A 22,909-nucleotide genomic window follows, 5' to 3' on the forward strand; every position below is an offset into this window, starting at 1 on the left:
GTGCTTGATAACTGTTTGCTGGGCTGACCTCAGCTCAACTCAGCTCCAACAGAGATTCTGTCCCCTTCTCTACTGTGTCTTAAGACAGTGTACAGTCCTTTCTGAAGAGCCACTATCCAGCTGCAGTGGAACCCATCAGCTTAAACATTTTAATATCTTCGCTTCCTACAGGTATCCACCATCTTCAAATATTTTCATGTGGCACTAATTTCCTAAAGACAAACTGTCCAAAATATTTGAATTCAGAGAGTGACATTCAATCTCTATGTAAAATGATGTTTTTCTACCATACCATACCATGCCATACCAGTGAAAGTAATAACATACAGTTTTTACTTAATTTTCTCTTGGGCCTCTGCAGCAAAGCACATGATTTGAATATTTATCTTACATCAGCCTAGTGACCCTAGCTGGTAGGCGGTACCATCAGTCGCTTTAGGAAACTGAAAACTTGAACTGTTACTTCCTATACCACCAGTCCCAGTTTAGCAGTGCAAGAACTTTACATCTTAGTCTTACTTTACACACACCCAGAGCAAACCTCACTTTTCAAAAGTTCATTAACAAAGCCTCACAATTAAACGAGTAGCGCTGTGAGTCATTTTTGGATACCCCTGTGGAAATAACAACTCCTCCCTTTGCTGAGAAACGCCTTCAACAAGTGCATGAGAAGCACAGGAAGTAATACAGATCTCAGCTATTGTCAGAGAAGTCTAGAATTCCCTCAGGACCGTGTGGTTCTTGAAGTTACCTTGCCACTATTTCTTGTCCTCATTCTTCCAAAAGAATAAAGTCTTTTTATGTGGGCTTGGAAGGAACTATTTCAAGGCAATATCAATTTCTCCGTATTTTCTGTCTCCCAAGTCCCACTGTCAAGTTCAAGTTCAGAAGAATCCATTCCGGTGTTTTTGAGAAAGTGCAACCTAAAATTGGGAGTGACCAGCACCTGGGTGGCTCAGTTGGTTAAGCGGCAGACTCTTGATTTCGGCTCAAGTCATGATCTCAGTGTTGTGAGATCATGCCCTGGGTCGGGCTCTGTGCTGGGCGTGGATCCTGCTTGAGAGTCTCAGTCTCTCTCTCTCTCTTCCCTCACCTCCCCACCCGCCCCCCCTCACTCTCTCATAAGTAAATGAAGGAAGGGAGGGAGAGAACAGGTGATCACAGCGAAGTAATGTCCCTGGTAATTCAGAAGACCTTCAGTCTCTCGACTTAAAACCAAAGTAGTCTTAGGTGCACACTTAGTAAGGAAAGCCTATCAACAGGTACATGAAATAATTTCTAAGAAGCCCTAAATGCACGGTCCCTTGCCTACTGGGAGGGGGGGAAAGGCACTCCGCTGTACATGAGAAACCCAGGGCCGAATTCCCTAAAGCGCGAGGCGGCGGCATGGCATGAGCCCTCGGGCCAGACCCGAAATCCCCCCAAAGCCACCCCTCGAGGCCCCAGCCAGCGAGGCCACCCTGGCGCCCCCCGCGGCTCTCCGCGCACAGCCTAGCGGGGCGCATCCTCGCTCCTGGGGCAATTAAGGAGAGAAAATCAGGTACAAAGGCGGAAAACGAACCAGGAACAGGACGGAGCGTGCGAACCAAGAAGGGCGCGTGTCCCACGCTGGGAGTCGTGAGACGGAAGGAAACCTGTTGCGAGACTCCTGGCGGCGAGGCTCCCGGCGCCTTCCGCTGCCGGGACTGGGCTGCTGCTCAGTCGCCCGAGCTCCGCGCCGCCGCCGCCGCATCTGGACGCCACCGGCCCAGCCCCTGGTGTCGGCAGCGCCCACAGCTGGGGGAGAAGGCCCCGCCCCGGGACGGCTGCGCCGGCCGCCCGCGCGCCCCTCCCCGCCCCGCCCGGAGTCCGTGCGTCCTGAGAGCGGGCGGTCTGGCCCGGCCCCTCCCGCCGCCTTCGCTCTCCTAGGAGCCCACCGGCGCTCTCCGCATGCTGCCCGAGGCACCTCACCGGCTCCCCCATCTCCGCGCGGGGAGGGGGCCCGGAGGCCCCCGGACTTTCCCCCGGAATCCCCCTGGCGCTGGTGACGTTTGCCGGCCGCTGCGTTGAACGCGGCGCGGACGCGCGCGGCAGGTTCTGGGTGTGGGTGTGACCTCGAGAGGCTGGGGCTGGCGTGCACCTGAGGGACCCGCCAGACGGCGGGCAGGGAGGCTGAGCACCGTCTTGCCAGAGCCTCCTCAGACTCACCCCTTTCAAGTAGCCCTGAGACTCAGCCTGACTGATTTCATTCAGTCAGTCAGAACCGACGGAGAGTCCGCTCAAGGACTTTCCCGGTTAAAAGTAGCGCCGAGACCCTGTCCTCGACTACCTGGCATTCCAGTGCAGAAAGATAAACGGATAAAGGTTGTATTATGCGAAATGGTGGTATCTCGAAAAACAAGACTGAGGCTCAAAAGTTAGGAAATACTAAAAACAAAACAAAACCCAAAAACCCTCATTGGTGGGGAGTTTCAGAGAAACTCAGAAGCCAAATGAAAGAGTTCCCAATGGCTGAAGCTAGAACAATTTGAGAAAATTAATTAACAAATAAATAAAGTGGTATTAGACTGCAATCCAAAGTAAAAAGAAAATCCATGAGTTTTTAATGATATAAGTAGTTGAATGAATAAATAAATGGTGGAAAGGAGATAAATCTCCCCTGCAGAAGAATTTGTAAAAATTTATGTGAACATAACTTCTCACTCCTTAAGTATGGGGTGCTCAAAGTGACTAATCCCAAAATGTAAGGTATGGAAGGGGGGAAAAGAGTAACTTCATAGTGGAGACACCTAAAAAACAGGGCCTCAGCCAAATGATCAAGGTTAACATTAACAGTCATAAATATATCATTGTTAGTATAAGCACTTGATATGTGATGAAAATGTCACTTTACCTCTGTGGCCTTCCTCCCCAGGCCCATAACCCCAGATTATCATAAGAAAAACATCAAATTCCAACAGAGGAACATCCTGCAAAATACCCCACCTATATTTCTCCAAGCTGTCAATGTCATCAAAAACAAGGAAAGTCTGAAAAACGGCCACAGCCTAGAGGAGGCTAAAGAGACATAAATGTGTGTAGTATCCTGAATGGGATCCTACAACAGAAAAAGGCCATTGGGTAAAAACTAAGGAGAGGTCACCCAAGTGGCTCTGTCCATTAAGAGTCTGCTTCCTGATTTCAGTTCAGGTCATGATCTCAGGGTTGTGAGATGGAACCTTAGAGGGTGCTCCCTTCAGCAGGAAGTCTGATTGAGATTCTGCATCTACCCGCCCCCTCCCCCCCAGCCTCCAAGTTCCTGCTCTTGATCTCTCCCTCTCTCAAATAAATAAATTAACCTTTTAAAAAAACTAATAAACTCTGAATAAAGTATGGACTTTCATTAGCAATACAGTATCAAGATTGGTTCATTCGTTGTGATGATATGCCATACTAATTGTAAGAATATAGTTGTAGAGGAAAATGGGAACAAGGTTTAGGAGAACCCTCTATACTATCCTTGTGGTTTTTCTGTAAATCTAAAATCGTTCCAAAATGAAATTAATTTTAAAAGTAAAACAAAATAAGAGAGATGAACTAAAAACAAAACAAAACAAACAAACAAACAAACAAAAAACGCGTTTATTCCAAAGGCCTCTAAGATAAAACAGTTGTGAGGGAGGAAATAATGTGGCTATTTGAGTTATGACTATTTCAACCAAAGAGATCTACAGATGTAAAGGCCCTGAGGCAGGAGGATGCTTGGCTTCTAGGAGTAGGGTCAGTGTGAGTGGAACAGAATGATTGGGAGAAAGACATGAGTGGTGGAGCTAGGGGTGGAGAACAGAGTACGTAGGGCCTTGGTGGTCATGATAGTTTTAATACTTTACCTTGACTGAGAAAGGAAAACATCAAAGAATTTTTAGTAGAAGGGTAACCTGATATGGCTCTTTTTTTTTTTTTTTTTTAACTGCTGTGTTGGCAAATTAGAGAAGAGGATGGAAGAAGCCCAATTTTACAAATTCTTCTGCAGGGGAGATTTATATCCTCTATACCATTATAGATTCAATCTGTAGAATGAGTAAAGCAAATTGCCCTCCCTAGTATGGGTGGGCCTCATCCACTCTGTTGAAGGCCTGAATAGAACAATAGGCTGGGGAAGGGAGAATTTGTCCTCTCTGGGCCTGTTTTTGAGCTGGGACATCAGTTTTTTCCTGCCTTCAGACTTGCCCTCAAACTGGAAGTGATACCATTTACTCTCCTGCTTCTCAGGCATTTGGACTCAGACAGGACTTATACCATGGACTTTCCTGGGTCTCCATCTTGCCGACTACAGATCTTGGAAGTTCTCAGCCTCCATAATATGTATGTTTCATTCATATATACATGGTTCTATTTCTCTGACAACCCTCACTGATTCAAACCCCCAGGAGTACAGCTGGTAAGAAGTGGGCAGGTTCTGGATATATTCCCAAGGAGACGCTGACAAGACTAGCCGATTAACTGAATGTAGGACATGAGAGAGTAAAAAGGATCAGGATGAGCAATTAGAAGAAAAGAGGTTTAGGGGATGCCTGGGTAGCTCAGTGGGTTAAAGCCTCTGCCTTCGGCTCAGGTCATGATCTCAGGGTCCTGGGATCAAGCCCCACATCAGGCTCTCTGCTCAGCGGAGAGCCTGCTTCCCCCTCTCTCTCTGCTTGCTGCTCTGCCTACTTGTGATCTCTCTGTCAAATAAATAAAATCTTAAAAAAAAAAAGAAGAAGAAGAAGAAGAAGAAAGAAGGAGGAGGAGGAGGAGGAGGAGGAGGAGGAGGAGGAGAAGAAGAAGAAGGAGAAGAAGGAGAAGGAGAAGAAGGAGAAGAAGAAGAAGAAGGAGAAGAAGAAGGAGAAGGAGAAGGAGAAGAAGGAGAAGGAGAAGGAGAAGAAGGAGAAGGAGGAGAAGAAGGAGAAGGAGAAGGAGGAGAAGAAGAAGGAGAAGAAGAAGGAGGAGAAGAAGAAGGAGAAGAAGGAGAAGAAGGAGGAGAAGGAGAAGGAGAAGGAGAAGAAGAAGAAGAAAAAGAAAAAGAAAAAGAGGAAAAGAGGTTCTTATGCTAACCGGGGAAGACTGCTTGAGAAGTAAGTCGTGAGGTTGTGGGAGGGGAGGAAAGGGTTGCTAGGGACTGAGTTCCATTTTGGACACTTTAAATTTGGAGTTGACAAGAAGGCATTTAGATAGATGAGTCTAGGATAATGCTATTAATTGGGAGTGTTTAGCATATAGGTGATGTGTAGATAAAATTTATTTACTTACTTATTTTAAAGATTTTATTTATTTATTTGACGAAGAGACGGAGACACCAAGAGAGGGAACACAAGCAGGGGCAGTGGAAAAGGGAGAAGCAGACTTCCCACCTAGCAGGGAGCCCGATGGGGTTGGGGCTCTATCCCAGGATCCTGGAATCATGACCTGAGCCAAAGTCAGATGCTTAACAACTGAGCCACCCAGGCGCCCGCAGATAGAATTTAAATGTGTGAAATCTGAGCCCAGGACTCTCTAAAAGTCAGAGATCAGGAAGATGAAGAATCAAAAAAAGAGAATAAGAAGGTATAATCAGTGATATAGGAGTTAGACTAACAAACAGTGGTATTCCAGAAGCCAAATTAAAACAATGTTTCAAGAATTACTAACTCTATCAAATGCTGCTAAAGTGGGTAAAATTAGAACTGAAAACAGCAATGAGCTTGGCCACCTGGAAGTCATTGGCACACTTGCTAAGATTTTGGTGGTGTGTAGTGATCAAAGCCTGTCTGGATTGGGCCCAGAGAGAATGAAAAAAGTGCAAATGGAGACAGAAAATGGGGCAATAACTGGAAGAAATATATGGCCAAGAGAGAGATTTTTATTTTTGATTAGAAGATATGCCTGTTTGTATGCTCATGGCCATGAGCTAAAAGAGAAGGAAAAAGTGATGACGCAGAGGAGTAAAGATCATTGTTGTAGCAATGTTCTTGAATAGATGAGCAGGGGTGGGATCCAATGCACAAAAGGAATATTGGGGTTAAATTGGAGAAGATAGAGAAAACAGAATTCTTTTCTGATAGCTGGAGGGGAGGCAGAACATTTGGGCACAGATGCTGGTAAATGTGGAGGCAGAAAAATGTTTTATCAATGAAGAAGCAAGGTTATCAATGGAAAGAGAAGAAGTTTGAGAAGAGGATAGAAAGTATGAAATATCATCCAGGGACAGTGAGACAGTAAATAGACTTTGAAAATATAGTCAGATTACTGGTTAACCCTAAAGAGTTCATTTGAAGTCAGGGACCATGATATGAAGGGAGACCAGTTGGTGGAGTTGTGTATTCTCACCAGCCTCGTTTGCCTATTTGGGTTCAAATAAAGCGAGGCAGAGGTCTAGATACAACCAGAGTTTGGAGTTGCCAGCTGAACATGATGGAGGAGAGAGGGACAAGAGTGTAGAGCATCTATGCAAGGGAATGATTATAATGAAGGGACATGGCATTTAAACCAAGGAGAGAAGAGAGGACATGAATGACGGTGTTGAGGCAAAGTGAAAAGGTGTTAGGTCAATGGATGGGAGGCTCCAGCGCGTCAAGGAATTGTGCAGTGGGGGATTAGAGAGATTCAGTTGGAAAATGCAAGTTGGTTATCAGAGAGTGGGATCTTCGAGACTTAGGTGCTGAAGGGCTGAAGATACTGATAATAACAAAGTCTAGACTGACCTGGGCTTTCTGCAATTGCTATGCCTACCCCCTTCTAGGCTCCCAGGTAAGTCTCCTATGTTTTATACATTTTTTTCTGGAAAGCTTGGCTCTCACCTCCAGTGTAGATTTTTTGAACCATAAGTATGGACGAGGACTTTAGGATAAACCCAAATAAAGCAGGACAAGTGCTTGGAGAGGGCCATAGCAGCTACATGAAATGAAGTCCTGTCCTCTGTATACACCATTTTGTATCCTCCTGCCAACCCAAATTTGAAGCGCTCATAAGCCCACTGAATCTCAGGATTGGCAGGTCATCTAGCCCAGCCACCCCTCTCAAGTACAACTCCTCCACCACCCTCAGTAAATAGTCATTTTTTATCCCTACACCATGTAGCAATCCCCAACCACCATTTCTCTTCTCCATACTAGTTTGCAAACTCCTTGAGGACGTATGTTTCACCTGTCTTTTTTGTGTGTGATTCAATATATGTGACATAAAATTTACCTTTGTCATCATTTTAAAGGGTAAAGTTCAGCTCCAAAAGTACATTCGCATTGTCACGTAACCATCACCCTCCATTTTCAGAATTTTTTATCTACCCCCCCAACTGACAACTCTGTATCCATTAAACACTTAATTCTCCAATCCCCCACTTCCCTGTCCCTAACTGCCACCACTCTACTTTCTGTCTCTATGAATTTGACTACTCTAGACATTCCCGTAAGTGGAATGGCACAATCTTTGTCCTTTCATAACTGGCTTGTTTCACTCGGCATAATGGCTTCAAGGTTTATCTATGTTACAGCATGTGTGTCCGAATCTTTTTCCTTTTAAAGGCTGAATAATATTTCTTTTTCAGTCATTGCTTTCATTTTTCTGGTGTATATACCCAGAAGTGGAATTGCTGGATCCTACGGTAATTCTCTCTCAAAATTTTTTTGTCGTATCATCACACCATTTTTCACAGAAGCTGCACTGTTTTACACTTACACTAGCAAAGCACAAGCGTTCTGATGTCTCCACCTCCTTGCCTCACTTGTTACTTCTTAGAACCTATCTGATTTCCCCTCCTCGTGACATGCTGCTGGACACATGATGTCGTATGAGTAAACGAACAGCTGTCGTTAATCCTGTTGAAAAGGGAAATGAGGTTAAATGACTTGGCAAGCCCCATCTTGCACATCTTGTTTTAGATTCACACTGTCCCCTATTGTAGCCACAGGTAGCTATTTTAAATTAATTAAGATTACGCAAAAATTTAAATTCAGTTTCTCAGTCTCAGTGACATTTTCAGTGCCCAACAGCCTCCATAACTTGTGGTTATTAGTATCCGCTCCATTGGACTGCAGAGAGTAGAACATCACGGTGAACATTACCAGTTCTTTGGTTACTGTATTGGGCAGTGCTTTCTAGATCCTGCTAGTGCCCTGTGCTTTATCCCACAAATCATATTTGGATAAGTTTTTCCAGAATTGGACAGCTTGAAATTTAAGATAAAGGTCTTTCTTTGATGAGGGAAGAAATATGCTATCTAAAAAGTCTAAGGCCCTTCATATAGAAGTGCCTGCCATGCAAGGTCTCAAATTTTTGCGTTTAAATGTTAGATTTGGACTTTTCCATGATTATGTGGTTCTGTTGCTCTAGATGATTACCTTGATGAACACAGATTTGCTAAATTAGGTAAGTCTTTATGTCACTCAAAACAGTTATCTACTAAACCATTGGTTTCAAAAAATATTTTTAGATTCAGAATGGAGGTAATATTTCCACTTACTACTTTTTACCCAAAGCCTAACACAGTACCTATGACATTAGAGATTCTTAATAAATATTTGTTGAATGATGGGTGAATGAATGACAAAAGTAAGCACTGAGCTGAACTTGGGAGCTCAGGACACTAAGATAACATTTTAGAGGGTGACACCCTGGTATAAAGAGATTGAAGAATATGGATCTAACACTTTTTTTTTTTAACAAAACAGGGATTTTAAGCCATGTTCTTTTCTCTCATTGTTTAAAAAGTAGCTCAAAAATTCCTGGAAGGATCTTGTCTAGTGCATGTTTATAAAGCTTCAACTCATTTATAAACACTAGCCACCAATGAATATAATAACAAGAAAAAATAAAGACTTTTATTAAATCTTTTTTAAAGATTTTAATAATGTCAGCATGTGTGAGCATACCTTCTGTTTGCCCTTCAGACTTACTTTCTACCTTCCTCCATTCTGCTCTCTACCCTGGATGGTTGATCTTAATGAATGATTGCAACAGGCTCCTCCCTTTGGCTTGTCTTGGGTTTAGCCAAGAGAGATCTAGCAGGAGAGCAGAAGCAGGGGATGAGGTCGGGGAATTTATTCCAAGCAGAAGGACTATCTGTGTTCCTAACAGAAGGTCACTCTTCCTCTAAGATGGTCTGTTCTACATGATTCCCTCTCCTTCCTGGTTCTGAAAACCTCTCCCTACTCATGGTTCTCAGGCCTGGAGTATGACAGCCTAAGAGTCCCTAAGATTTCCACTCTGCCTATACCATTATAACATTACCTTTATTTATAAACCTTCATCGATTTATTCTAATTTGAACATGTCTCTGTTTCATGGTGGGAACAGCCATCCTTAATCAGCTAGACTGTAGTGTATAAATCCCTGCTTTGAAACTTTTATACCTACAGTCTCTACAAAAATATTCCCCGATAATATTAGCATCTCTTTATTTCAATCTACCGGTTAGCTTTTTGAAGAAACCATGTTGTATGTCTATAATATAAATTTTTCTCCACTACACTCAGACTAGAAGAATATTCTGGTTCATAGGCACATCTTCTTGCATATATTTTCTCTATATAAAATATTGTTTGTGGAAATATATAAAGAAGATTATAAAATAAATAGGTTAGTGTTTAAGATATTAAATATCTTGATATCTAGATGATTTCTAGATATGAGAAAATCTGTACCTCAGCACTGCAAATAAACCATCATTACTCAAAATACACAGTTTACCAGAGAATATAGTTTCTAACCTTTTCCCATACACTGAATGTTTGTCTGCCAAAAATTCGTATGTTTTAACCTAATCCTCAATGTGATGATATTAGGAGGTGGGGCCTTGGGAGGTGATTAGGTCATGAGGATGGAGCCTTCAAGAATGGGATTCATGTTCTTATACAAGAGGCCCCAGAGAGCTCTCTTGCCCCTTCCATCATGTGAGAACACAGCAAGTAGATAGCCATCTATGAACCAGGAGGCAGGCTCTCACTAGATACCAGATCTGTTGGCACCTTGATCTTGGGACTTCCCTGTCTCTGGAACTGTGACAAAGTAAACTTCTGCTATTTATAAGCCATAAAGTCTCGTGTATTTTTGCTATAGCATATAGCCTATGTGGACTCAGACACACTTTGAAAGCTCAATATTTGAAGGTACAATTATTAGCAGACATCAGCTCATTTAAAAATATATAAAGCCCATAATGCTAATACTTATATTAAAGATAACTGGGAACGCCTGGGTGTTTCAGTCAGTTAAGTCTCTGCCTTCGCTTCAGGTCATGATCTCAGGGTTCTGGGATCGAGTCCTACATTGGGTCCTTGCTCGGCGCGGGGAGCCTGCTTTCTCTGTCTGCCTGCTGCTCCCCCTCTCTCTGACACAAATAAGTAAAATCTTTTAAAAAAATAAAATAAAGATAACTGATACATATTGCTCACTTACAATGTGCCAACTACTATGCTAACACTTTCGTATGTTATTTAATTCTCATTACAAATTTATGAGGGGTGTACAATTCAACCTCATTTGACAGAGGAGGATATGACCCTTAAAATCTCCTGCCCGCTGCCCCAACACCAGCAAGCAAAGGATCCTAGATTCAAATCCTCGTGTCCAACACAAAAGTCCATGTTCTTAAGAATTAAGAATCCAGGGGCGACTGGGTGGCTCAGAGGGTTAAGCGTCTGCCTTCGGCTCAGGTCATGATCCCAGGGTCCTGGGATCCAGCCCGCATCGGGCTCTGTGCTCAGCGGGGAGCCTGTTTCTCCCTCTCTCTCTGTGCCTGTTTCTCTGCCTACTTGTGATCTCTGTCAAACAAATTAATAAAATCTTAAAAAAATTAAATAAAATAAATTTTTAAAAAAGAATTAAGAATCCAAGGTTATTGGATTCAATTAAGAATCCAAGAGCAGCATTAAAGACCACAGAACCAAAAAATAAGGACTATCTGAAGCAAATTTCTCTTATCCTGTTACCTACGCTCCAAGAGTGATGTCTAAATCTAAATAAGCTTAGAAAAATTACTAAAAAGAAAGAAAGAAAATAATGCAACAGATAACTCCTAGAAAAACAAATTTCTTCTTGTATAGTAAGCTTATTTTTCTGTGCACGGTACACAAGGAGAAGTAGAAAATTAGCAGTGAAAATGGACTATTTGGGTGTTAGTTAAATCTTCTTCCTGCCTACAATTCTTGAAATGACATGGCTGTATTTTTATTTTAACCCAAATTGCAATTAAGTGAAAACTTTCCTCTGATACATTGGTATACTTGCAAGAGGGTTGAAGGTGAGCATGTACAGATGTTCTATGCATACGAATAGAACATGCTTTGTCAAAGAGAATGGGCTAGGGGCGCCTGGGTAGCTCAGTCCTTAAGTGCCTGGGATCAAGCCCCACATCAGGCTCCCTGGTAGGTGGGAAGCCTGCTTCTCCCTCTCCCACTCCCCCTGCTTGTGTTCCCTTTCTCACTGTCTCTTTCTCTGTCAAATAAATAAACAACCTTTAAAAAAAAAAAAAGAGAGAGAGAGAAAGACAGAGAGAGAATGGACTAAAAAAATATCAGGTCTAGAGATAGTATAATTGATCTGCTTAATGGCTCTCAATGATTTTTCTGCAACTGTGATTTTGCATAACAAGTTGCAAAACTATTTTAAGATGAGACTTACTCAATACTCACTTCTGGTAAACCCTTTTTTGCACCACTGCCCTGTCCTGCGGAACTGATAAAAGTGAAACAGAAAAGCATGAACAGAATGTTACAAATAAGCCATGCCTTTTAATAATAAAGTAATGGTTTGATCATGAGCTTTTAAATAATGGTTTTGAATTGTAACAATTAAATTTGTTCTCAACTAGCATAATTTTCACAGACTAAACATCTTTATAATCCATATTTTGTTCATTTAGATGAATTTGTGCCGTTCATTTAGAAACCGTGTTTTTCTACACCAAAAAGCCTTACCTTGGGGCTGAGACATGATTTTCTTCTCTTTTTCTTCATTCATTTTGTTCTCTTCTTGCAGCTCCATGACTTTGTCTTACTTTTCCCTTTAACACAATCTTCAAAAGGACCGAGTCCTTCCTCAAAAATGGTTTATAATTTCTGTGAGTGCATGGACCACGGCCAGCATCCTTCCATGACCATAAGGCAAATTTAAAAGTACAATATTGGCACCACAAAAAACAAACAGGTCTCAAATGGTGAATATGTTTTAAAGATGAGCTTACTAAAAGTGACACAGTGAGAACAGATTGAAGTCTCAGCAGTAAACTCACAGATTGAGGAGACAGTCTCCTTGTGGATGCCTCCTCTTGGAATGATGATCTTGTTGAGGAGACCCTGGGGAAGCTGACAGATGTTCCCCTCAGTCCGCAGCTCCTTACCTTACTTATGTGCCCGGAGCGTGAATAGGAATCTTTGGTGGGAGCTGACAGGGCCTTGCATCACTAAGTCTCAGTGTTGAAAGCAGGCCACTCTAGCTGATTTCTTTAAACCCTATTTTCTAGAAGTTGGTGATAGGCATAGTCAATTATGAAACAGGAACTTTTGCCACAATTCTACATCCCTAGTCACAAAGAAACATTTACAAAACAAATGCCCCCAGGCAAATTGGAATTCATGATTGATTACAATGCAAATGTGGGTGTTGCCTATAATCTATTCGTGCCTTATTTTTTTCAGGGTCCCAGGACATCATCTCTCCAATTTAAGTAGTGAGTAAACCCCTCTTCAAGGAAAAAAAATAAATGACACTCAGTTCTGACAAATGTAATGTAATATAATGTAATGTGTAATGTATAATATAATGTAATGTAATGTAATATAAATATAATGGTACTTACATAAACGGGGTATAAATTCCTTATGGGGACAGCCTCATTAGAAAACTATAAAATTCAAACAAATCATAGGTGGGATTTAAGAACCAAACGAACAGAGGAAAAAAAAGAGTGAAACAAACCAAGAAACAGATGCTTTAACTTTTTTTTTTTTTAAGTAGGCTCCACACTGGGTGTGTTTTTCAAGTAGGCTCCAACACCGGGCTTTACTCACAATCCTGAGATCAAGACTGGAGTTGAGATCAATAATCAAACATTTAACCAACTGAACCCCCCAGGCACTCCTAGACTCTTAACTGTGGAGAACAAACTAATGGTTATCAGAAGGGAGGTGGGCGGGGAGATGGGTGAAATAGGTGAAGGGGATTAAGAGTGCCCTTATCATAATAAGCACCGAGCAATGTATAGAGTTATTGAATCACTGTACTGCAGTACACCTGAAACTAATATAATGTTGTATGTAAACTATACAACATATTGTATATGGATTTAATTTATTTAAACTATATACCATATTATATATGGATTTAATTTAATTCCAATTATATTGGAATTAAATAAATAATTTAAAAATTTTTTTTAAATTTTTAAAATTTGAACAAATCTACATATTAAAAGTATAAAATATTAAGATATTAAGATAAATAGCATTCATTTCTATGTTGTTTTGATGAAGCAAAAAAGTTCTATTCTCTTAGTAAATTTCAATTATATAAACTTATAGTGTTATTAATTATAGTCACCACGTTTTACATTAAATCCTCAAACCTTATTCATCTCATAGCTGAAAGTTTGTACCTTTTTACCGAACTCTCCTATTTCTCTCAACCGCCAGCCCTTGGAAACCACTTTTCTACTCTCTGTTTCCATGAATTTGACTTTTTTTCTTTTTTCAGTTTCCACACGTAAGTGATACCTTGCAGGATTTGCCTTTCTCCAGCTAGTTTAACTTAGCATAATGCCCATAAGTTCCACCCATGTTGTCAGCGGAGGGCAAGATTTCCTTCTTTCTCACTGCATAATATCCCATTGTATGTATACACCACATCTTCTTTATCCGTTCATCCACTGATGGGCACTTTGGTTGTTTCTATATCTTGGCTATTGTGAATAACGCTGCAAGGAACATGGGAGTGCAGCTATCTCTTCACTGTCTTATTTTCACTTCCTTTGGACTTATACCCAGAAGTGGGATTGCTAGATCATATGGTACTTCCATTTTTAATTTTTTAAGGAGTGTTCTTTCTTTTTTTTTTTTTTTAAGATTTTATTTATTTATTTGAGGGAGAGAGAAAGCACAAGCAGGGGGAACAGCGGAGGGAAAGGGAGAAAAAGGCTCCCTGCTGAGCAGGGAGACATGCAGGTCTGGATCCCAGGACCCTGGGATCATGATCTGAGCTGAAGGCAGATGCTTAACTGACTGAACCACCCAGACCCATAATTTTTTGAGGTGTTTTCATACTGTTTTCCATACATGCTGCACCAATTTACATTCCCACCAATGATGCACAGGCTGTCCCTTCTTTTCATATCCTTTTCAACTTGTTATCTCTTATCTTTTTGATGACAGCCACTCTAACATGTCGAAGGTGATACCTCATTGTACTTTTGACTTGTGTTTCCCTAACGATTAGTGATGTTGAGCAACTTTTCATATACCTGTTGGCCATTTGTATGTCTTCTTTGGAGAAATGTCTGTTCAATTCCTCTGCCCATTTTTAAAATGTTTTGTTTTGTTTTTGTTTTTGCGATTGAGTTGTGAGTCCTTTATATGTCTTGGATATTAACCCCTTATAAGATATATGATTTGTAAATATGTTCTCCCATTTGACAGGTTGCTTTTTCTTTTTGTTGATGTTTCCTATGCAAAAGATTTTATATGATGTAGTTTCACGTGTTTATTTTTGCTTTTATTATTTTTGCTTTTGTTGTCAAGTTCCCCTTCACCTGAAAAAATTCACTGCCCAGACTGCTGTCAAGAGGCTTACCCCCTATATTTTCTTCTAGGAGTTTTATGGTTTTAGGTCTTACATTCAAATGTTTAATCCATTTTGAGTTGATTTTTGTGTATGGTGTAAGATAGAGGTCCAAGTTCATTCTTTTGCATTTGACTATCCAGTTTTCTCAACAACATTTATTGAAGAGACGATTCTTTTTCCATTGTATATTCTTGGCTCCTTTATGCAAAATTAGTTGACCCCATATGCGTAGATTTATTTCTGGGCTCTTTATTATGTTCCATTGATTTATGTGTCTATATTTATGCTAATACCATACTATTTCTATGAAAAAACGCCAATGGAATTTTGATAGGGATTGTATTGAGTGATAAGGATATTTTAACAGTATTAATTTTTTCTAATCCCTGAGCAGAGAATATCTTTCCCTTTATTTTTGTCTTCTTACATTTCTTTCATCAATGTTTTATAGTTCTCACTGCATAGATCTTTCTCTCCCTCAGTTAAATTTATTCTTTTTGTATTATTCATTTTTATGCAATTATAAGTGGATTGCTTGCTTAATTTCTCTTAACGATAGTGCGTTGGCATGATATAGAAACACAACTGATTTTTGTATATTGATTTTGTATCCTTCAACTTTACTGAATTTTTTTATTCTAAAAATTTGGGGGGGCTAGTTTTTAGGGTTTTCTATCTATTGTATGTAATCTGCAAATAAAGAAAGTTTTACTTCTTCCTTTTTGATTTGTATAGCTTTTATTTTTTTTTTTCCTGCTTAATTGCTCTGGCTAGAACTTCTAGCACTAAGCTGAGAAAAGTGACAAGAGTGGGCATCCTTGTCTTCTTCCTGATCTTAAAAGAAAAGCGTTCAGCTTTTCGCCATTGAACACGATGATAGCTGTGGACTTGTCATTGTAGCTTTTATTATGTTAAGGTATGTTCACTCTATATCCAGTTTATTACAAGATTTTATCATGAATCGATGTTGAACCTTGTCAAATGCTTTTTCCACATATATTGAGATGATAGTGAGATTTTTATCTTTCATTTTGTTAATGTGGTGTGTTGCATTGATTGCTTTGCGGATTTTGAACCATCCTTGCATCCCTGAAATAAATCCCACTGGATCATGGTGTACAGTCTTTTTTATATGTTGTTGAATTTAGTTTGCTAATATTTTGTTGAGGATTTTTCATTTATGTTCATCAGGGATATAGGTCTGTAATTCTGTCTTCTTGTAGTTGTCCTTGATTGGATTTGGTATCAGGGTAATGCTGACTTTGTAAAATGAGTTCAAAAGTGTTCTGTCCTCTTCATTTTTTTTGTAAGAGTTTGAGGATTGGTACTCATTTTTTTTTTATTTTTTAAGATTTTATTTATTTATTTGACACAGAGGGAGAGAGCACAAACAGAAAGCAGGAATGGGAGAAGCAGGCTCCCCTCTGACCAGGGAGCCCAACATAGGGCTCGATCCCAGGACCCTGGGATCATGACCTGAGCCAAAGGCAGATGCTTAACCGACTGAGCCACCAGGCACCCCAGGTACTCATTCTTAAAATATTTGGTAGAATTCACTAGTGAAGCCATTTGTCCTGGACTTTTGTTTACTGGGAGTGTTTTTATTACTGATTTAATTACTTTATTTGTAAGGGGTCTGTTCAGATTTTGTATTTCTTCATGATTTAGCCTTGGTAGGTTGTATGTTTCTAGGAATTTTCCATTTCTTCTAGGTGGTCCAATTTGTTGCCCTGTAATTATTTGTTTCACTCTCTCATGATCCTTTGTATTTCTGTGATATCAATTATAACATCACATCCTTTGTCTCTAACTTTATTTATTTGAGTCTTCTCTCCTTTTTACTTGGTAAGTCTAGATAGAGGTCTGTCAATTTTGCTTACCTTTTCCAAAAAACCTCCTCTTAGTTTCATTGATCTTTTCAATTGTCTTTATAGTCTCTACTTCTTTTATTTTCACTCTCATCTTTGTTATTTGCCTCCTTCTGCTAACTTTAGGCTTAATTTGTTCTTCTTTTCCTATTTCTTTGAGGTGTGAAATGTTTATTTAAGTAGTTCTTTTTTTCATCATGTAGACTTTTATTGCTATGGACTTCCCTCTTAGAGCTGCTTTTGCTCCATCCTATTGGTTTTGGAAGCTTGTGCTTCCATATTCATTTGTCTCAAGAAATTTTTAATTCTCTTTCGATTTCTTCTTCAATATATTGGTTGTTCAGTAACATGTTGTTTGCTCTCCACATGTTTGTGAATTTTCCAGTTTTCTTGTAGCTTATTTCTAATTTTATACCATTATGGTAAAAAGAAAAAAACTACTTAATATGATTTCAGTATTTTTAAATTTATTAAGAGATGTTTTGTGGCCTGACAAATGATGTATCCTGGAGAAAATTCCATGCGCATTTGAGAAAATGTGCCTTCTGCTACTGTTGAATGGAATAGTCTCTAAATATCTGTTAAGTCCATCTGTTCTAATACATAGTATAAGTACAATGTTTCCATATTGATTTTCTATGTGGATGATCTATCCATTGTTGAAAGTGTCAAATCAAGCTCTACTTTGCATTTATAGTCATCTGGAAGAGAAGAATACATAAATTTATGGAAAACACATATATAAAGCTCCACTTGGAATTGGAAATAAAAGTTTCAAGTTAGTTCTGTTTAATATGGCCTATTTTACTATTGCTACTACCGTAGAGAACCAAGTTGCTAATCAGGTATATTGGGGGGGAAAATGATGCTTCATTGCAGGCCCACCATCTTGTCTTAATCTAGGTACTACTTGTATCTCAATTTGAGACTAGATGTAGGGGGTTAAAAATCTTCCCTGAGAATTGTATGAAATCGGTAATCATGGAAATTTGAAGTCTGAATTTATATTACCTGTGTGGGACAAAAGACCTTAAACAGATAGTTTATAGTGGACTGGTTTGATTATGCCACCAGATGACTGGCTGAAACAAAGGTATACCCTCTCTTAAAATACTTAACTATCTAGATTGATATAACTATACTATTTCAACAGTCAAAAGAGCCACCCTGACTTCAGAAATGTCAAATGTGGAAAAATATGAATTGCAGACTATTTTTTATATATGGAAGTTGTGAGAATTTAATGAGATAGCTCATGCAAACTACTTATAACAGTGCGTAGAAAGTAGTAAGTTACTATAATCATCATCATCATCATCATTATCATCATTTTTCAGCTTTATTTGCAACAACTACAAATTTCCATCATAATAAATCAGACCTACTCACCTTTCTGCAAACAATCATTGCTTCTTTTATTTCTTTGTTTTGTGCAGGATGAAATGAGAAAGTACTTTTCTGAGTGTAGTAATCATCATCATCATCATCACCATAATCATCATCATCATCATCATGCCAGCCCCAACACAGCCGCATACCCTCTTTGAACAGGTTTTCCTATCTGTAAAATCAAAGAATTGGATTGGATAATTTTTTAAACTTTTTATTATGGCAAATATTGGGCCTGCACAAAAGTCTCTAGAATAGTTAATCCCTAAGCTGAAAATTTATTAGTTCATGGTCAATATAATCCTTTATTCTAATGCTTTCTATCATAGACTATTCCCAGGCATTATATCCTTTTAGGCCAGATAGTTTTTGTATATCTTTCTAATGTTAAAAGTTTACAATAAATCCAGCAACTTGTGGAATTACACTGTAAGCCTTGGTTATTAACAATCATTTTTGTGTCCTCAACTGAGGAAAATGAGCCTAGATACTACTCTACTATTTAGCTAATACTTATACATTGATTTCTGCTTCCAAACATGATAGAGTAACAGGGACCAGATTTATCCTCCCAACTGAATAAGAAGTAGAGACAAAATAAATAAACACCAATTTTCACGATATTAAATGTTAAATAATGAAGGACTGTGATCTTCAAGGTATGAAAAACACACAAGGTAAGCCCTTCTTGTCCCAGCTTGCTGCTTTGAAAGAGTTTCCAGCACACGGCAAAGAGAAGCCAGGCAGACTTCTTGAATCTGAATGTCCAGGGAGACCAAGATGACTAACATTCATAGGATAGAGTACTGGGGAAAGAGAGGTGAATATAGAGAGATCCCAGCAGATTTGCACAAGATCCCCCTGAAGTATTCAGCAGAAGATTTAGCAGTTAATGCAAGTCAGAAAACCACCTAGGGCTGGGGGCAAAACCAGATAAAAGGACTGGAGGAAGCAGTAACTGCTGCTTATACAAGGCCAGAAAAGGTGCCTATTTTCACAAACTAGATGGAAAAACCTCATAATTTACTGGAAGGAGCGGCCCAAAAACTTTTGTCTCAGTAGGATCAAACTGTTCCCAAGTAATTTAATGAGTTCAAGAACACTTACAATAATTCAAAAATACCTAGCCACCCAACAAGGTATAATACATAGGAAAACTCAGTACACACACACACACACACACACACACGCACAATCCCCTAAAGGAAAAGAGAGATGGAAAAAATATTTGAAGAAATAATGTCTAAAACTTTTCCAGATTTGATGTAACCTATAAACCCACAGGTCCAAGAAGCTCAGTGAACCCAAGCACAAGAAACATGAAGTATACCAAAGCATATCATAACTAAATTACTCAAAACCAGTGGTAAAGAGAATATCTTAAAAGAAGCCAGAGGAAAAAGCACATTGTGTAGAGAGGAAAAAAGATAAAAAGATGAGCATAATAACAAACTTCACAGCAGAAATAATATACCAGGGAAACAACAGAGGACTAAAAGAAAAAATATTAAAGGAAAAACCTATCAACCTATCATTGTATATCCAGTGAATGTATCTTTCGCAAATGAAGATGAAATAAAGATTTTCTCAGATATATAAAAACTGGAAAAATTAACTGTCAGCAGACTATAAAATATGTAAAAGGAAGACTTTTAGACAAAAAGAAAATGATGGTAGATTGAAATAAAGAAATCTACAAACAGAAAAATGGAGAATACCAGAAATAGTAACTACATAAATAAATATACAAGAATTTTTCTTATTATTAAATGTCTTTAAGAGGTAGTTAACTCTTTAGACAAAAATAATAAAAATGTATTGTGGGATTTGTAAAATATGTTAATAAAATGTATGACAATAATAGAACCTTAAAATAGGTTTTTAAACTATTTGTAAAGTGGTATAATATCCCTCAAAAGTAAACTGAGATATGTGAATGAGGGATACTATAAACCCAAAGTAACTAAAATAACAAAATAACTAACATGCCCACAAAAGAGAAAAAAGTGGAATCATTAAAATGCTCAATTGATTCAAAAGAAAGCAGAAAAAGAGGGAAAAGAGAACAAAGATGGAAAAAATAGAAAACAAATAGCAAGATTAGATTTCAATCTAATACATAGTAATCACATTAAATATAAATGGTCTAATCACCCCAATTAATAGGCAGAGATGGTCAGATTGGACAGAAAGCACAATATGCTGTCCACAAGAAAATCACTTAAAAAATATCAAGACAAACAGAGTAAAAGCAAAAGAATGGAGAAAAGGGCATGCTAGCACAAATCAAAAGGAAGCAAGTTCCATTAATGTCAGACAAAATACATTTCAGAGCAGAAATCTTAGTAGTGATAAAGTAATATCATAATGATAAAGAGACCAATTAATCAGGAAGAAATAATCTTAGGTTTATGTACTAATATAGCTTCCAAATACACAAGTTAATAAATTAATACAGTTCTGGTCTATTTAAATAATTCTCAAGTTTTTATATTCATTCTAATTTGCATTTTTCCTTTTAATTTTTAACAATAAACTTTATTTTGGAGGATAGTTCTATATTTACAAGAAATATTGAGTAGAAAGTACAGAGTACCCCCCACCGATCTTTTTCATTAGTGGGGTACATTTGTTACAATTAATTGAGCCACTGTTGTTACATTATTAACTAAAGCCCATAGTTTGTATTAGGATATACTCTTTGTATTGTAGATTCTCTGGAGTGTGTGTGTGTGTGTGTGTGTATGTGAGATTTTTCTTCAATTGAGTTTTGACAAATGTATCCACATGTATGATGCTAAATAGTTTCACTACTTAAAAAATTTTTAAAAATTCCTTCAGTAGGAGGCCTGCTTCTCCCTCTCCCACTCACCCTGCTTGTGTTCTCTCTCTTGCTATCTCCCTCTGTCAAATAAATAAATAAATAAATAAATAAAATATTTTTAAAAAAATTCCTCTGTTCTACCTATTCATCTTGTCTCTCCTACTCCTGGTAACCACTGATCCTTTTATTGTCTCTACAGTCTTGCCTTTTCCAAAATGTCATATAGTTGGAATTGTACTTGTTGGAATTGTATGTATTTTTTTAGAATGGCTTCTTCCACTAGATAATGTGCATTTAAAATTTCCTCTGCCTCTTTTTGTGGGTTGATAGCTCATTTCTTTTTTGGTGTTGAATAATATACCATTGTTTGGATATGCTCAGTTTGTTTATCCACTCACCAACTGAAAAGCAGGATTGCCAGATCATATGATAACAGTATGTTTAGTTTTGTAAGAGACTGTCCAACTGTCTTCCATTTTACATTCCCACCAGTGGTAAATGAGAGCTTCTGTTTCTCCACATCCTGACCAGTATTTGGTGGTGTCAGTATTTTCGATTTTAGTCATTCTAATAGGTGTGTAGTAGTATCTCATTCTTATTTTAATTGATTTTTAGTTTTAATAGATAATTTCTAATATATTATTTAATATTTTGAGGTTTTGAACATTTATGTTAATTTACATTTTTGATAAAAGTAAATTCAAAGTAAAATTTGAATACCATTATGATACTATATAATATGAGGTTATGTTTGCCAAGATAGGCTGAGGAACAGATTTTGTTTAACAGTTTAACTTCACTTATAATCTTAAGATATATTGATATATGGAATGGTGGCATCTTTTTGAAAATCACTGAGAAGTTGTAGACAGTCTCAATAGAAATGTGTACATACAGAAATATAGACAAAATTCTGTGTGTCTTTCAGGGATTCACAGACTTCCCAAGACTCATCCAGGTATTCATTCATCATAGGGCAGCAGCCCCTGCTCTGAATTCTTGACAATTACTGCTCATTTAGTTTCCTGAAAGCACAATCCGAAGATTGTCATCCTCTTACAGCTTCTTTCTTTTTTTTTTAATTAAATTTAATTTTTTTTCAGTGTTCCAAGATTCCTTGTTTAAGCACCACACCCGGTGCTCCATGCAATATGTGCCCTCCTTAATACCCATCACCAGGCTCACCCAACCCCTCACCTCCCTCCCCTCAAAACCCTCAGTTTATTTCTGAGAGTCCACAGTCTCTCAGTCTCTCATGGTTGGTTACATCTTCTTTCATACTCCTTCAGAGGTGTCCAATTCCTTAAGTAGTAGTTCCTTCAGCCTGCTCTTTAAAACATTCAGCACTTTTTTCCTTTTGCTGAAACACCAGCGGCCAAAATGAAGTTGAATACCTTTGCAACTTCTCACCACAGCAAGAACCATAAAAAGCATTTTGATGTACCTTCCCACATTGGCAGGTAGATTGTCTTCCTCTCTTTCCAAAGAGCTGAGACAGAAGTACAATGTTTGATCCATGCCCAGCCAAGAGGATGATGATGTACAGGTTGTGAAAGAACACTGTAAATGTCAGCAAATTGGCAAAGTCATCCGGGTTTACAGGAAGAATTTGTTATCTACATTGAGCGAGCACAGCAAGAGAAGGCAAATGGCACAACTGTCCATGTGGCCATTCACCCTAGTGAGGTGGTTATCACTAGACTAAAAGTGGACAATGGCCATGAAAAGATCCTTGTACATAAATCCAAATCTCACCAAATAGGAAAGGAAAGGGGCAAATATAAGAAGAAACAATTGAAAAGATGCAGGAATAAAGTAATCTTATATATGACTTTAAATAAAAACTATTAGGATGAGGGGTGCTTGCGTGGCTCAGTTGGGTAAGTATCTGCCTTCAGCTCAGATCATGTTCCCAGGGTCCTGGAATTCAGCCATACATCAGGCTCCCTGCTTAGCAGGGAGTCTCCTTCTCCTTCCCTCTCTCCCCACCCTTCCCTTGTGCTCTCACTTGCTATCTCTTTCTAAGGCAAATAAATAAATAAATAAAATCTTAAAAAAAAAAAAACTATTAAGATGAAAAAAA

General features: G+C 38.7%; 1 protein-coding gene and 1 pseudogene across 2 annotated transcripts in view; one reads left to right on the forward strand and one right to left on the reverse strand.

Annotated features, from left to right (window-relative positions):
• Positions 1-1,749, reverse strand: part of STX11 (syntaxin 11) — a 35,426-nt gene extending 33,677 nt beyond the window's left edge. The window contains exon 1 of the mRNA XM_080806166.1: positions 1,562-1,749. The gene's annotated coding sequence lies outside the window, so the exon portion shown is untranslated. The remainder of the gene's footprint in view (positions 1-1,561) is intronic.
• Positions 1,750-22,206: 20,457 nt separating this feature from the next.
• On the forward strand, positions 22,207-22,640 carry LOC308344716 (large ribosomal subunit protein uL24-like; annotated as a pseudogene). The gene has a single exon. The product of its transcript is annotated as a large ribosomal subunit protein uL24-like (transcript).
• Positions 22,641-22,909: the final 269 nt, after the last annotated feature.

The sequence above is a fragment of the Martes martes genome (assembly GCF_963455335.1).
Source record: "Martes martes genome assembly, chromosome: 6".
In the NCBI taxonomy this organism is placed as follows: Eukaryota; Metazoa; Chordata; class Mammalia; order Carnivora; family Mustelidae; genus Martes; species Martes martes.